Source organism: Sciurus vulgaris, assembly GCF_902686455.1.
Source record: "Sciurus vulgaris genome assembly, chromosome: 6".
Classification (NCBI taxonomy): Eukaryota; Metazoa; Chordata; class Mammalia; order Rodentia; family Sciuridae; genus Sciurus; species Sciurus vulgaris.
The window spans coordinates 19,242,531-19,259,487 of record NC_136466.1 but is presented as its reverse complement, the minus strand read 5'-3'; the positions used below and the strand labels follow the sequence as shown (position 1 = coordinate 19,259,487).

The 16,957-nt window shown below is 44.2% G+C and overlaps 1 protein-coding gene and 1 long non-coding RNA gene across 3 annotated transcripts in view; one reads left to right on the top strand and one right to left on the bottom strand.

Moving 5' to 3' along the window:
- ATP10B (ATPase phospholipid transporting 10B (putative)) overlaps window positions 1-5,376 on the bottom strand; it is a 323,628-nt gene extending 318,252 nt beyond the window's left edge. For both annotated transcript variants that reach the window (XM_079143825.1, XM_079143823.1), the window contains exon 1: window positions 5,129-5,376. The gene's annotated coding sequence lies outside the window, so the exon portion shown is untranslated. The remainder of the gene's footprint in view (window positions 1-5,128) is intronic.
- Window positions 1-16,957, top strand: part of LOC306663509 — a 141,288-nt gene that overhangs the window by 28,378 nt on the left and 95,953 nt on the right. The window lies entirely within an intron of this gene.

Below are 16,957 nucleotides of genomic sequence, written 5' to 3'. Positions count from 1 at the left end.
CAACTTGCCACCAAAGCAGCCTGAAAAAGAGAACAAGGAAAGAGAAATTGGAAAAATGGAGAGGAGGGGCCTTACCGAGAAAAACTCCTTCACACTCACGGATTGTTAGATTCCTGTGCTGTTGGAGGAAAGGCAAGGCAAGTAGTTAAAGAAGCTCAACTATGCCCAGGAGAAAAGAAGCAAAAGAAAAATGTACAGGTTCTACCAACCAGAGCAGGACTGGAGTACCCAGGGAAAGAGGCCAGGCAGGTTTGTCCACACCGCCTGGGGCTGGACCAACAGGACTGGTTTTTCCAATGCTGATCTGTAATGTGTTATCAAACCATCTCCTGAGGTGAGGGTGATTCAGGAGGGAGGAATTTGGCAGTTGAGTGCAGAGGTGAGGAGCCTAGGTTTATACCCTGCTCTCGCCTCTCTCGGTCTGGTGGCCCTGGCTAAGTCCGCCTTCCCTCCACCTCAGCTTCTGCCCCCCAAGGATAGGCTAAAACCAGGACTGACTTCACAGCGTGGTTGTGTCAGGGTTACATGATCTACCTAGATAAATCTGCACATAGCCAACACTAGGTAAAGAAAGTTGTCATTAATTCCTGTTGGTACTGGAAAAGCAACTTATAGCCCTGTGTGTGCTCTGGGAAGTCACCATGTTCTGGGTCACAGTGGCCTTCCTGGGTATTGGGATCCTGGCAGGACCAAGTGCCCTGCAGAGTGGGCCAGTGAAATAACAGGTACCCAACTGGCTGCGTGGCTAACAGAACAAAGGAAGGGACACTGACTTGATCAGCTCTCGGAACGACTTCTTGTCGCTTATCCCCACTGCCACGGGTTAACTCCAGGTTTTATTTCAACAGATTTAGTCTCGCACAGGACAATGTTCTAGAGCCGAAAGAAGCTCCCTGAAGTGAGGAGAGCTCCACCGATGGCCTCTAATGAGCAGACATGAGGGTTAGCCTGGCTGCCTGCCCACGAGAGAATTCTGAACAGAGAAGGTTCTAGAAAGTTTGGCGAAATCCTAGAGACAGAATTTGTTTCAACCAGCCACTTCTCTCCCCAGCCAGGGGATGAGAGGAAGCCAGTGAGAACTCAGAGATGTGTCTGTGGAGGGAAAGCTGGTTGGGTTTTGGAATATAAACTCACGACAAACCGGATTCCCAGAGAAATTTGCCTTTCCTTGAGAGTTTACTGGAATATGAACTAGAAGAGAGCAGACTCTGGATTAGGATAGTCGGAGGTTCAGATCCTGACTTGATCAACCCATGGAACCCGACTATCAGTTTTTACACATACAAGATCAGGGTAATCAGACCTATTTTACAGAAACGTTGAGGGCAAAGTAGGAGAAGCAACAAGTATTTGAAAACTCTTATACACTGGCCACTGTTGAAATGCTTTATATATATTTATTTATGTAGCCCCCCCATGATGACCCTGTGGGATAGGGTTATTATCATCCTCACAGTCAGGAAAACTAAACAGAGTAGTTAAGAAGCTGGTCTAAGGTCACACAGCCGACAACTGATAGTGCCAGGCACTGTAAACCACAAACTCCACCCTTAACCACCACTCTGTTGCACCTGAGAAAAATGTTTCTATTGATGCTGGGGATGAAAAGGTAGTTAATAAATGATCACCATCATTATTATGATATTACTCCTTAGTACAGCATATCATATCTGCAAAATCTCCTAAGGGTTTTGAGAATTTGAGAAGTTTGATTTTAGCCTTTAATATACAGTAGTTTCCAGCTGAGGGCAGATTCAAGTTCCCCATTGTCAAGTTGCATCAAAAGAAAAATATTCTTTATGAAAACCTTTCTTTTATTTCTTTAAAGGCCACAAAAATCACCCCTGGAAAAAACAAGTTCCTTGAGAACATTTTTTCTAAATCTTGGTAAACATGTGGGCAGTAGTATAAAACAAACACAAACAACAACAACAAAACTCCTGCAGTTTCCAAGAATCTTCATAGGCTTCATCTCACGGGATGGCATTCTCTGCAGAGGGACCCGCCTGGTGATATCGATGTTTGCATAAAGCAGGATTTCAAGGTAGTCCAGTGGAGAAGAAGGCAGCGTCCCCCAGTGGGTAGGAGCTCATGCTTCTGTATCAACCAGTGTGCACTCAAATCTGGATTCTACCTTACCACCTGGTGACCCTGTACCCTCCAAATCCCACATTCCCTATTTCCAGGAACAGAGACAATAGCAAGAAGACTAAGAGAGATTGTCCAACAAGGAAGGGCCCTCAGAACTTAGTAAGATCTCAATAAAACTTACTGCCAATACTGGCCCCTCGTGGCACAAGTTGCTGGAGAAGGAATACTGAGAAGCGTGGCCAAGATCCCAGCCCAGGTCTCTACCTGCTTACTGCAATTCTCTTTCCATGGTATGACATTGCCTGCAGGCACCTCCCTCCCCAGAAAAATCACCAGGACTCTGGACTGGCTCCTGATGCAAAAATTCATTTTCTTTAAACCACCACCACCACAACAAAAAATCCATTCTCTATAATGTGCAAATCGAGAACAGCACAAGGAATAGATAAGGAGTGCCTTAAAAACAGAATCACAGAACCAACCTGAGGATCAGATATAAAATTTGATGCCTCTTAAATCAAATAGACTGAGAGCCGATGCCAGGAAGACTTAACACCCATTACAACGCAGAACACAGAGGTGTACGAAGGGACCCATAAAAACCACCAGCGTGGGAAACGCTGCCAGACCCGTGCGGTTGCCAAGGAGAGAGTGTCACCGGGCTGCCTTCTCATGCTCCTCTCTGCAAAGTGTGCTGGGTGTTAATTAAAGTGTGAGTCGAGTTTTTGAGGTAGCTGTCTGAGAAGAGGGATCCCGCCAAGAAGTCTCTTCCACAGAAAGACTTCGTTTGGCATCGTGGGTTTCCTGCAAGCCCAATGCTCTAAAACAAGCGCTCCTCCCTGTGCATCCTCTGCTACCCAGTGTGTGCAGGGCTGAGCACTTGCAGGTGAAACTGCAGCTGCTCCTATATCACTGTCACACTCGAGCTTGACAAAGGGCTTGTGTCACATGGGCATGTCACCACAGCCTGGTTTTCCACTGAGGGCGGTGGTTATCATTCCTTTTTACAGAGAAGCAGGAGATGGAGAAACCAAGGGAGTTGCCCCTAGCTGCAGAGAGAGGTAGAGTCCATGGAAATACCTAAATCCCCTGATCCCAAATAGGGGCCTTGTCCAGCCTAAAGTGGAGTGTCACTCCAGTCAGAGATACGTGAGCAAGGCCTGGTGGGGATTCAAGAGCTGGCTGGACAGAACAGGCGCCCTCTAGGTTATCCAAAATTGGGTTGGTATGACGAGAAGCCAGGCATGACTAGGATCAATACCATGTCTCTGGCCTCCAAGGGTGAACTGGGGTGAGTCACTGGAGTTGCTGCTTATCAACACTGGTCAGCAGGGCCAGTCTCACTGGAGCTGAATAATTCTCAGGGAGCAAAGTCCACTTTTGCCTCTCGGACCCTTAAAAATCCAGGTGCCCTTTACTTCAGCTTTTAGACCAACAGGTCCGTCTTCTCAATGAGGATTGAGTGGAGGTGTTGAATGTCAGGGAGGCAAAGCAGTGCTCATGAGATCCCCTATTCCCTACATCTTTCATTCACTCCACAGACAGTAACTGAGCCTCTGCTACTGATAGGACTCTAAGCCCCAAGGACTCAGAAGTGCTGAGCAGGTAGAATGGCGTGGAAGGACGATACCCTCGTGGAGCTTATGTTGTAGAAGGGGAGATAAAAATAAGAAAACTTATCAGACTATGATAGGCTTTGTAAAAATAATGACCACAGAGAAGGAAAGGAGTGGGCAGCATTTTAGATGCTGTGGTCTAGGAAGCCTCTCTGAAGAGGCAAAATTTGAGCTGGAACCTGATGGTAGAGAGAATTATGGAATAATGGAGATCAAGTGCTCAGGCAGAGGAAAGATGGTGTGCACAGGTCCTGAGGAGACAGAGCTTGCAGGTGGCCAGCTGGGGGATCTGGTGTTAGGTGAGATTGGGGCGGTGATCAGATTTGGAGCCTCAAGGAATCTGGAGAAACAGGCTTCAGAGGCTGGATTTAATTCTAAGCGACTCAAGGGTGCTGCTTCCATGTCCACCTCTCCCTTTCTCAAGCACATTTCTTTCTGTGCCAGTTCTAGAACATCCAGGATTTGCTCCAGCTTCAGCAGCAGTCTCTAAATTCTTAATGACTCAGACCACGTGGACTACAATAGGCTGTTAATGGTCTCCAAGTGGAGGCCCGAGGCAATAGAGACCAAGCTCTAAATTAGTTTGTGAGTAGGAGATGGAGGCCGTCCACTCTGTTCTGCCCAGAGAAATGTTCATTACAAACACAAGGTGTTCCTCATCAGCTCTGTGCACTGAGTCCTAAGACCCTTGATAAAACACATCATCAGTGCAAATCCAGAGCCCAGACTCCAGAATCAGTGAACCTGGTTTGACTCAGCCTCCCTGAGTCTCTTCATCCTCATTAGAAATTATAGATAATAACAACACCTGCATCATGGGCTTGTAATATGTAAGTACTTCACAGGCATGCTTTGCAAATCATCAGATTTCAATAAACTTTCACCATTACTATTTTTATTACATACCATCTATAAAAATCCCAACTCTTCTTAACACACATTTATACATTTATTGCTTCAAAATCCTACATAATGGCTTAGTAAAGATTTGGAAAGAGGCCAGAAACAAGTAATGACCAATGCCTGCATGTTATAGGCTCTCCATACAGGTGATTCATTTACGAGCAGTAGGTGGCAAAGGCCAAGGCCACCTACAACAGGCTACTTGTTCATCAGTGTGAGGACAAAGTCAGGACCACAGAGCATCACCACTGGCTTCAATAACTTTCAGAAGTCAGTCAACTGAATGCCCAGGGCCAGCTGGCCTGGGCAAAAGGCTTCTCAGATAAAGAGGAGTGGGGGTCCCTAGAGCTGCTGATGACTGAGGACAGTCAGCTTTAACCCCAGGACCCAGGGAAGGAGGTCAGAGGCAGCCTCAAAGACTTCTCTTAGGCAGTACCCCTACCCCCAGCCAGGAAGCAGTGAGGATAGCTAGGGAAAGAAGACCATCCCCATGTCTAAGGGTCCAGCAAGATGCTTACCTCTGCTCTCCTTGGTGCAGGTCACACAGCTGTGGCAGGCTAGTCAGCAAGCCTTGGGATTCCTGTGCTGATGGGGTGCGAGGGAGGAAAGTCAGAAACCCACCACCCCCAGCTATCCCATCAAAGGGCAGCAGCCAGGAGAGCTTCCTTTTTATATCTCATTGGTGCAGACAGCCCAACCACTTCGAGAAGTGCGGCCTTCAATTTCACACACCTGAACACAGTTTCTCCGCCCTGATTTCCTCCTCTCCTGTTCTGCTGCAGAAACTTGCTTAGTCCCACCTCCTCATCCATTCTAGGCACCCTTCCAAGCCCTGTATCTCCACCCCGTCCTCCGTCCTCCTCTTCCTTCTTGGCTGCTGCAGGACTGGACTAACCAGTTCAGGCACCCCAGAGAAGCAATTTAGGTGCTGCCGTCAGCTGGTACCCAGTTGGCCCCTGCTCCCTACCAGCCCCGTTTCGACCCCCGTATTATTTAGAGAGAGCACGTCAGTTAGAACCAGAACTTGGAACTTTGGCTGATCCATGACGGAATGAAGACTACCTACTTTCCTATTTTCTGGTGCTTGATTAGAAAATTGTAGGCATGTGGAGTCTAGACATCTGAAGGGGACAGGGTATTTACCCAAATAGGCCCCAAAGAGATTCCATGTCTTCCCCTTTTCAGTGTTGGGGAATTCAGCTAGGGGAGGCTGACAAAGCAATTCCTGTCTGTTATTAATGTCATAAGTCTCCCTAATTAATGGCCATTGCACTTAATCTGCAGGTGGTCTTAAAGATAAGGAGTTAATTATTCTTGGGAAATGAAAATCATTGCTCAGTTATCAAATTTGAGAGTTTGAGATTTTATTTCCTTCCTCAGGCAAAATAATATTATCTCCTTCCTGATCAGAGATTGCCAGATATTAGGATTCATAGGAATTTTGGGGGGGGGGGTGTTAAAATGAATATTTGTAAGTGAAATTCAAAGTTTCCAGGAGGGTCCAGCAACCTGTATTTTAAAGCAATCTCCTTGGGAGATTCTGATGAGTGCTCTGAACATACTGCCTGAGAACAGATCTAAATCCTCCATTCCCTGCTTGGTATTTCTTGGTGTCTCTAAGGCCAAGTTGGAGCCCAGCTGTTCTTCATTATTTCCAACTCAATCTTCTACCCCCACCTTTGGGAATTTTGCAGCTGACTCCAGTGTCTTCTTTCTCCCTTTAAATGAGATTTGTCAGAGGAGAAAGTTGAGCCTCATAGAGATTCTGTTCACTAGGAGGCTTTAGAGGGATGACATTGGACCATAATTATTATTAAGCAAAGATGCTGGTCTCTGGTTCTCTTTCTCCACCTGAGGCTCAGATGGCACCTACTGCCACTTCCCAGTTATCTGCAAGATCCTCACAATTACCTGTCCAAAGACGGTCCCCATCCCCATGCCAGTCTCTTCAGGAACGTCTGAAGAAGAACCCAGGTGTGTCGGCCCCACAATCATTTCTTCCTCTTGCTCCAGACTGAGGTCATTTTTGTTCAGTTTCTTTATTTCTTGAGTCATGTTTAGTTTTAAAACGAGATTATCATGCCCCACCTGCTCTCCCAAATGGAGTTATTATGCAGGCAACTTGATCCCATAGGATTCTTTGTCTATATCAATCATTTGCACATAAGGCAAGAAATACAGGACCCATTTCATTCAAGTCTCACCCGGTAAGCACTGTGCAGAGCATCTGCTAGACACCGTGCAGGGTGTGAAAGGGACCCAGGAGTCTTCTGCTGTTGTTATTGGCATTGTTTTACCAGCGGATAGGGCAGAAGGCACAGAAGGGGAATTAAATGATGAAGACTAGTGTGGAAAAAACCCACACTTAAAGCCATCTGGACCCCAAGGGAAACACTCTGGTGGTTGCCCATCCCCGCTGCATCCGTAGCTCAGGTGATTCTGTGTGATATGATAAAGAAACTACTAAAAGTCTGCTTGCCTCCTCAGAGTTCCATAACATTTTCCCAACATTTCTTTGGCTTCGACACTCATCAAATGAAATGAATGGCAGCATGCTCAAGTGATTTTACAAACACAGACTTTGACACCAGACTTCCTGGATTCTATTGCTTGGCTCTCTTAGCTCACAGCCGAGTGGTTTTGGGCAATGTGCTTGCCCTCTCTGGGGAATGGCAGTACTTCCATCACAGAGCATGGCAGTAATTCCATCACAGAGCTGTGACCAGGACATGAACTGATAAGTGTAAGAGCTTAAACATTATTGTCGAAGAGATCCTGGACATTGTTGCTGTGTGTTTATTTTCACTCCAAAGGACCCGTGTTTTCTTACCTGAAGCTCGTGGCTCCCAAGTGTTTGGATCACTTGGTGTGTGATTCTCAACCCTATGTTCAAGTTCCATATTAGTTTATCCATGCATCCCTTTATGTATTCATTGAACTATTTTTGAATGAGGATGTGACCTGGGCCAAGAACGGTGCCAGCTGCAGGGGTTACAAAAGTACACAAACACAACCATTGTCCCTGGTTCAAGTCTGTGGTACAGCAGATGTTGATTGAACAGCCAAAAAAAAAAAAGTTGTAATGAATACTAAGATGGAGAGATCCCTGGTGCTGTGGAAGATGTGAAAAGGGATTTGACAGGGCTGAAGGGCAAGGTTAGAACTGGGATGGAGTTAGAACCATGTGAGTTAGCGGGAGCGGCACTGGCATATTCTAGACAAGCACCACGTGCCATGCGGAGTAGTCAGTTTTGTTGCAATGACAAATGATCTCCAAATCTTCGTGGTTCCACCATAGAAGTTTACTGCAGGTAGGCGGTGGGTTGACTGAGGCTTGGACCTTGGCTGTGTCTCTCATTCCGGGGCTCAAGCTGACGGGACACTCTAAGTGGGACATGCTCATGGCAACAAGAAAGATCGGGAGCACTGTCAAGCCCCTTAGAGCTTCTGCCAGGACAGAGTCTCTTCATGTCTACTTTCATTCCTTTGCTCAGAACCCATGCAGGGATGCTTGGTGGTCCCCCTGGGGACATGTCTACCCAGATGGCAGTGGGCACCAATGCGGTCTTCTCACAGGGAAGAGAGCAGGGATAAATAATTGCAAAGATAATATAATCTACTGGGTTAAGGGTCTGCAGTGAAAGCACATTTCAAAAGATCAGAGACTTGGACATCTAGAGCTGAGACAGCTGTTAGGAAGTGGGTTGGTGGGTGGGAATCTGACCTTTCTACTGTGGGCGGTGGGAAAGCCTTGAGCTTTACCCATCTGACCTCTCTTCTTAGTGGTTCAATGAATGCTTTTCACATTTTTCAGGTTTCTGAAATGATCTCTGTTCATTACAGAAAATTTAGAAATGACAGATAAAAAGGAAGGGAGGAAAAAAAAAAAAACACCATCACAAATTGCCTTTAACTTTACAACTCAGAGTGAACCATCATTGATTGATATTTTGGTGAATGTATTTATGGACTTTTAAATACTTCTTAATATACAGGGTTTTTAAAACTAAAATTGGACCACATTCTTTTGTCAGTGGTTATGAATATTTTCCAAGTGATTAAATATTCTCTCCATTATAATTTAGTCATCGTATGGATGCACCATAATTTAATTCTCTACTATTTGGACATCTAGTTTTCTAAATTTTTTCACATTTTATAAAAATTCTTTAACAAAGTTCTTTATACTTCGCAACATCCACACAAATTCTTAGCCAAGGTATGGTTATATTTAAGGGTCCCTGATGCACACTGCCAGCTGTCCCTCAAGAATAGTTGTAGCTAATGACCCGCAACTTCAAAGCCTGATTTTTCAACACTGATAATAATTATTTTATATTGCCAATTTTATCAGTGCAAAATATTTTGTTATATTTATTTTAACTCTTTGTCCTTGTACCATGAAAAGACTCAATTCAAAATCTGGACCTTTGAACATGGTGCTTAAAATTCACTCCTGGTTCCTCTTCAGCAAAGGGTGACTGCTTCATCCTTTATGACTCACTGCAAGATTTTCCTCTGCTTTCTGCAAGAAGCCAGGAGGAAGCAGACAATAGGAACCACATGATGGAAGGATGACAAGGTTTGTGTTGCCTTGACTGTCTGTGTGGAAAGGAATCCCCCGTCACTACAAGGCACTCACCTTGAGCTCTGCGTGTGTTCTGTTCCATGGACATTGGTGAGGGAATGCTAAGCACAGGCAGCAAGGCCCAGTGGATGGGAAACTGCCGAGCTGATGGAGGACCCGATTGTCGAGGCTTGCGTGTGGTTGTATTAATAAAAGATCGTAGAGCAAACCTCACAGTGAATGCCGCTCAGGATCTCTTTTTCAGACTGTACACACCAATCCTCGATTTTCATGGTAGAATTCAGCAATATCTGGCTTTCTGGTTAGAAAGAAGCCCAATTACTTTATCCTTCTCTGATATTTTCTTTTGTCCACCTAGCCAAAGAACTTCTATCCTTTGAAATGTGGCCTGGTTCCCAGTGAACTTTCATTAAGGATGTGAGGGTTGTTTTCCCTCCAGTTAGAGGCCGTGCTACTGTCTTGTCAAGCTATTCTAACAATATAAATTGTACCTGAATTCTCCCTTCCTGGTGTTATGCGGAGGGGGCAAAAGCCTCAGAACACGAAAAGACCATTAACAGGACTTGCGACTGCATCCGTTGGGAAGGCAGGGAAAAGGCAGCCCGTGTTGACACGGTCTTGCTTTCCGGGATAGTGGGTTAAGTGCCGGAAGGCCTCCGTGGGGCTGGGGGTCTGACCATTTCCCTCCTTCTTGGCCTTGTTCTAAAACTGGCCTTGAATGACCTGTGCTGTCACTCACTGTACCCTTGGCTGGAAGGAGCAAGGACTAAAGCCCGTGGAGCATTTGTCCCATCCCCTCAAGCCTCCACACTCATTAGAGGGACAATTTCAGCACCAGTCTCATCATCGCTTCCCACATCACCTTCGGTGACTAGGATGATTAGAGGTGACACCTAGTTGTCTTCCCAACCTGCGCTGATGTTATGATAGGGCCCTGGGACCCACAGGAAGTCTAACTGCTTTCCCTGTTTTGCAAATATTATCTATGCCTTCAAACAAATAAGTGCCCATCTCCTTCCAGGAACAGTGGGATTTGGTTTTTAATCATTGTTTTCCAAATGAAGCCAAGGCACACCTGAACAGGTGTTCTCACTATGAATTACTTAATTAAAACAGCTCTCAGAAGGCCTTGGAAATACCAGAGGAAGAGAGTAAAGCACAGAGATTTAATTTTGAGTAACTTCTTTATTAAAATGGAAGGAAATACAATCTGGCCCACTTCAAATTAGGAGACTGCATTAAAAATCCATCAACAAGGAATTATGCCCTTTAATAGAACGGTGTTTCCAGAGTGGTGGTAGGAAGACCACCTACACAGGGTGATGTGGGAATCTGAAAAAAATTATTCCTGGCTTTATCCTGGCCCTGCTGAACTCTCTGAAGGTGGAGACGGGAAGGTATGTTTTAACACTGACCCAAATAATTTCTTTGTACAATATAGGGCTTCAGGATACTCTAGAGAGAGTATGAATGTGGCATTAACTTAAAACTCTGTGTGCCAGCACCTAGTTTCCCCACCTCTGAATTGCTAGGTCTGTGGAGAAAGAGACAAGTGAGTTTGCCCCAGTAGCCCTGGGCTCAGCATGATGCTTACCATATGGTAAGCTGTCAGTAAGTCTTTTCTTTCCTTTTTTAGGTACTAGGGATGGAACCCAGGGGCACTAGGGATGGAACCCACTGAACAACACCCCAGTCCTTTTTATTTCTTATTTTGAGACAGGGTCTTGCTAAGTTGCTTAGGGTCTACATAAGTTGCTGAGGCTAGGTTTGAACTCATCATCCTCCTGCTTCAACCTTCAGAGTCACTGGGATTACAGGCATGTGCCACTACACCCGGCCGTAAGTAGTTCCCTTTAACTAAGAGATTCCTTTAACCAAAGGAATCATAAAGTTAACACGACATTCAGTTCTGTGGGGAAGTGCTGAGGAGTGATATTGGTCAAATTATATTGTTATAGTGGGTGCACGTACAAATATGTAACAAGGAATCCCATCATTACGTACAACTATAATGCACCAATAAAAATGTGGGAAGAAAAAACACATTTGGTTCTCCAAGAGTCCTGACAAAAAAGTGAGAGGATATGGTTCCTTAAGGAGAAGGACTTGGGACCTTCCAACATCTAAGATAGATGGGAACTCTGCAGATTTGGCCATTGCTCAGATGAGTTCCTCCGTTAGTCTCAAAAGGGTCCAAATGGTAGTGGTGAACCACTGTTTGGCTAGAAGTTAGTAGTTTCAAAACAACAACCATCTGCTTTTCCTGGTTAGAAAGAAGTAAGGTGAGATCTTCAGTTCCCCTGATTCCTGATCTCTTCCTTTGTTGACATGGGCAATAAGAGGGTTTTAAGATTGAGCTGGTGCGTGTCCTGTGGTCTTTCTCCACCCTGCTTTGATGTCTAATCAACTTCAAGGTGAAGGCATTTCTCTGTTTGGATCCCCAATTCCTCTTTCAGGTCTGCATCCTAGCTCTTCTCTTTGTGACTTCAGTAGAAGCAGAGGCAGAGGACCTACTTCTTGAGCAAAATCATAATTTTTCTAAAGAAGTCACCAAGCAGACTGTTTTCATTTCTGCCCTCTAACCCATTCTTCTTTCATGCCCTTTAGTGCCCCAGATTCTGGAAATGAAGGATTGCTCTTAAAAGACGACATGCTGGAACATTCTCAGAACCAAGGTTAAACAGAAGAAAAATCAACTTTTAATTCAAAGGAGAAAAATGCATTTTCAGAGAACCATGCAATAATGGGCAATACTGAGGTTCTAAACTATTTAGCATGGAGCTACTGCCACTGAAGAGAGTTTGGGGTTTGCTTTCCAGAAAAGTCAACTCCATTTCACTGTTCTCTTGAGTGCTTCTTAGTGGACACCAAACTAATATTCATTAATGCCATGCATCTATTATGTGCCAAGGAATATTCTAGATGCTGGGTGTTTGGTCTGGATGACTCATGATACCTACAGTATGTGGTCTGAGGACCAAAAGCATTCCCTACTACCTGGAGGCTTATTAGACTTGCAAACTCTGTTTCCCCAAGCTTCCAACTAGATGAGTAACTCTGGGCTCAGCCTACCAAGCTTTACTTTATCAGGCAGATGACCTGACTCATGCTCCAGGTCCAGAGGCAGTGATTCAGAACTGTTTACTCATTAACAGTAGCAACCCATTGCTTTTTCTTCCCCACTTCAAGTGAGATATTATTGAGTCTATAAGTTCTGATGTATATTTTAAGATAAGACTATTTTAAATCCCAGGCACAGACAAGAAAAGCAAACATCTGGAAGCCTATCAGACACATTGCAAGCATTATCTCATTTAACTTAACAAGCTGGAACATTATTCCCATTTTATAGCTGAGGGGAGTGAGGCTCATAGAATGCAAATGAGTCATGTGAGGTTATGTGCTTTTGTCAGCAAAGACAGAGCTGGGGTTTAATTCAAGATCCCTTGGACATTGATAACTCATATTCTTTCTTATTCTACTACTTTTCCTCCAGTTCCTAGTTTTTGTTTCACTGGACTTCATAAGGACTTTTCAGAGTTTTAAGGGGGGAAATAATATGGTCTCTATCTCTTTTTGCATCATTAGTAGCATCATCCTTAGTCTCCACAGGACCTTGAGATTTGAGCAGTTCCCTGAACATACTATTCATAACTGATTTGGGCAGACTCAGAAAGATGGAGAGGAACCTGATTATTGTGGGATTGTCCTCCCTTCTCTGCATGTACCGAATACTTCCTAAAAAACCATGTGTTTTATTATGTTTCAGAATAAATCATATTTCCTGGACTGGAGGAAACCAAATTAAGTTCAGTAGAAGAGTCATTGAGAATATGGGCATGCTTGTGCTGAGGGCAGATCTGTGCTTTCTTCTGAATTAGAGTTCCCCTGGAGCTTAATAAGCTCAGTTGGCTCCACACAAAGTACAAGCATCATCATCCATCCATCCATCCATCCATCCATTCATTCTCCTGTTGACCTTCTATGGCCATTTTGGATTCAGTCACATGAACCAATCAACTGACAGGCAATTTGAATAAAGCAAGATGAGTGTCTTCAGCAAAGGCAGGACATGGTGGACACATACAGGAGGGCAATCTACTGAGGTCTGGAGTTGAGCGAAGGTTCTGGAGGAGGTGGTGGCTCAGCTAAAGCCTGAAGACTTACAGAGGCACCACCAGGTGGGGAATGGGCAAGGAGAAACCTGTAGGAAGAGGGTAGGTTTTTCTCAGCAGAAGGAGCAACATGTAGGCTGAGGATGTCACTCAGTGTTAGAGTGCTTTTCTAGCATGAGCGAGGCCCTGGTTATGATCCCCAGTACCCCAGATTTTTAAAAATAAACATTTAGGAAATATACCATAGAGAGTCTGGTGAGATCTCAGCCTGGTAATTGTGCCCCAGTCTAGCCTCACTTTGAAGGGGAATCAAACAAAGATGGAGATGCAATATCACCTTTGGCTTCTTCATTATTCCTATCACCATCATCTCTTCTGTCTTTTATTATGAATTGAGCTCACAGGATTTCAGGCAATATTAATGCAATTATGTGCTGACATTGAAGAAAGGGAAAATTATATAGTCCTCTCTTCTCAGACTGGATACATCTGGAGTTCACATTTCAAAGCCCTATTAGAAATTACCCTGAAAAACTGCAGGGGACTCAGTAATGACAAATGCAAAACATCCTGTCTGAGGAATATCTAAAACAATGTCCCTTCTTTCTTTAGGAGGAACAGGAGAGACACTTTTAAATGTTCAGTGTTATTATTGAGGAGGCTGCCAGGACATTCAACCCTAGACTTTCTCCCTGGTACTCTCATAAGGCCAAGCTTCACTGGGTCACTGGGGCTAGGACCAAGTTTTTTTCTTTTTTTAACTGCCTTCTAGTACCCAGCACAGTGCCTGGCACAGAGGAGATAATCAACAGGTATTTGTTGAATGAATGACTGCAAAAGAGACAGTACTGCACAGCTGCAGGGTTTTCCCATCATCCCACCATTGGCAAAGCTCTTCTCAACCTGGAACCTGACCCTCTCTGAAAGATACTAAGTATATCACATCATTGTGTTTGGTTTCCGTGATCTGTCTGCAGTCAAATTCCTCTGGAAAGCTTTGAGCGTGGGTAAGAGATGCAAGTTTGATGGTTAGCAGTGCAGCTCAGAGTTTATTGTTCACCATCTGTTCTATACGTCGCAAACTAAAATACACCATTGGAACCAATCATGGGAAAATGACACCCCATTTTTTAGATCAAAAGGCCTGGGAACTGAATCCCCTGCTTAATCTATGGCTGAGCATCCCGAGAGGCGACACAGAGGAAAGTAAGTACAAGTGAAAACTGTAATCATAGAACTGATAGGTTCAAGGCCCCCCAGGTGGTTTTCTGAACTCCTTGGGACTCAGATCATCCCTCCTAAGGGACACTGCAGAACATTTAGCCCAGCATCTTTATTTTTTATACGGGTCAGCTCAGGTCCCCAAATGTAATGTATCTTTTCTCCATTAAAACATCTTATTAATGGCAGAGCAGGTGCTCTGATTTTTTCACTATGCTTCCCTGCTTCACTGTTTTTCCTTGCTCTGTGTTCAGCTAGCTAATTTTCTTCTTGAAAAAAGATATGGGTTAAAACAGCTGTCTTTAATTTCTTCAGCCTAGGAGCATGTTCTCTATAGTTACCTATTATTATTATTATTATTTTTTGGTACAAGGGATTGAACCCAGCGGTGCTTAACCACTGAGCCACATCCCCAGCCCTTTTAAAACATATTTTACTTAGAAACAGGATCTTGCTGAGTTGCTTAGGGCCTGACTATGCTGAGGCTGGCTTTGGACTCCAGTCCTCCTGCCTCAGCCTCCGGAGCTGCTGGGATCACAGGTGTGTGCCACCACGCCCAGCTACAGTTGCCTCTTCTTATGTACAGCCTACAGTTGATATTTTTCCCCTTTTTAACCCTGCTACACCCCTTTTTGTATTTTCTCTGTAGAGAACTTGTATTTAAGTTGAGGTGATCACTCACATCTTGGAAGTCTGGAAGCTTAAGCCAAGTGACAGAGGCAGGGACACCAAGCAGAGTAGGCACCATGAAGACCTAGGCTTTCAAAGAGTAAACAGACATGCACCTTTATTGACTTCTTGTTCATGGTTCTATGATGAATGTATTAAAATACGTAAGATACATGCTCACCCCGAGCAGCTGTTCATTTACAAGGCGATTGGCTCTAGTCACCTAGCTTGACTTTTTGAAAACCGAATGACTGATGCTCCCTTTGATCTTGATTGTTCCTATTGACTACATGGATGCCTGTTCCTAACTAGACTTTTAGGTTGCAGACTGAGATTCTGAGGGCACCAGAAAGCTTCTGCCCTGTGGATTATCTCTCCTCTGGCCAATTAAACAGTCTAGAGAAAGACAAAACTCCTTTTGGAAGGCATTACATTCCCAGGAACCTCCTAGAAAGAAGTTCAGCACACCTAGAGCAACTTAATCCTGGAATCATGAGTCAGTTTCCCAGGAAGCCAGTTTTTACCTTGGAAATCTGAAAATATAATTCTTCCCACAAGTGGGAACTAAGAGGTAAGTTTTGGTATGTGGAAATTTAGAACATAAACATGGGAGGGAGCAGGGAATGAGGACACCCTTGTGGGAAGAATAAGTAGTACAAGGATAGCCAAGAGGATACTTGACTCAAACTTGTATTTCTTTTTGTTTTGCTTTGTTTTTTGGTATTGGGCACTCAAACACTGAGCCACATCCCCAGCCCTGTTTTGTATTTTATTTAGAGACAGGGTCTCACCAAGTTGCTTAGTGCCTTGCTTTTGCTGAGGCTGCCTTTGAACTTGCGATCCTCCTGTCTCAGGTTTCTAAGCCACTGGGATTACAGGCATGCACCACCGCCCCTGCTCAAACTTATATTTCTTCCTTATTTTGCACAGGGAAAAGCTTGATGGGGGGAGGGGGGACTGTGATTCCTAGAAAATCCCAACATCTTTCATCTATTTTCTTTTTCACCAAATACACCTACTGTGGCTTAGTGGACGAGACAAGGGAAGAAAAAAGAGGTAAAATATTTGGTGTCAATTCAATCTTCATATTTATAATGTAGAAACACACAACTAAGGGAATGCCAAATAGGGAAGAGTTACATGTAGTCTGTAATAGAGGAGGATATTAATAGAGAAGGGCAGGCAGGAAGTGGAAGAAATGATAAATGTCAATAATGTCACCTAACTCTGCCTTCATGTTTTGGGAGAAGAATATCCTTCTTTTAGAGAAAATGTAAACTGAGGTTAACTTCCCTGAAATCATCTTCTGAGTTGAACACAAATAGGCGTTTCCATCTCCACGATAGAAGTGGAGAGCATCCTGTACTCACGTTCCCTGATCTATCTGACTGCTGACTCGCTCTGATACTCTGGAAGAAGTTCTTGCTCTCCCCATCTCTTCCTGTTTCTTCTCTTAGATTTCAGTCTATTCATAGGAAAGGAAACTGATGTTTTTCTGTATTAGACCCAAATACAAACAGTACAACTACAGTTGAGATAACCAGATTATTGCAGAAGTCAGGTTTTTAACTGCTTCCCTGCTCTTTTCTCCCAAAAGAGTCCCAGATGGAAACATCAAATCTCAGAAGTCCTCAGCTGAATTTTAGTGAATAATAATGCCTGAAAAAAATTTCTTTATCAACTCCTATCTCAATCCGTGCTTAGCTTTATTTTAATAATTTGAGTGTTTTGTCAAATGATGCAAATCTGGAGGT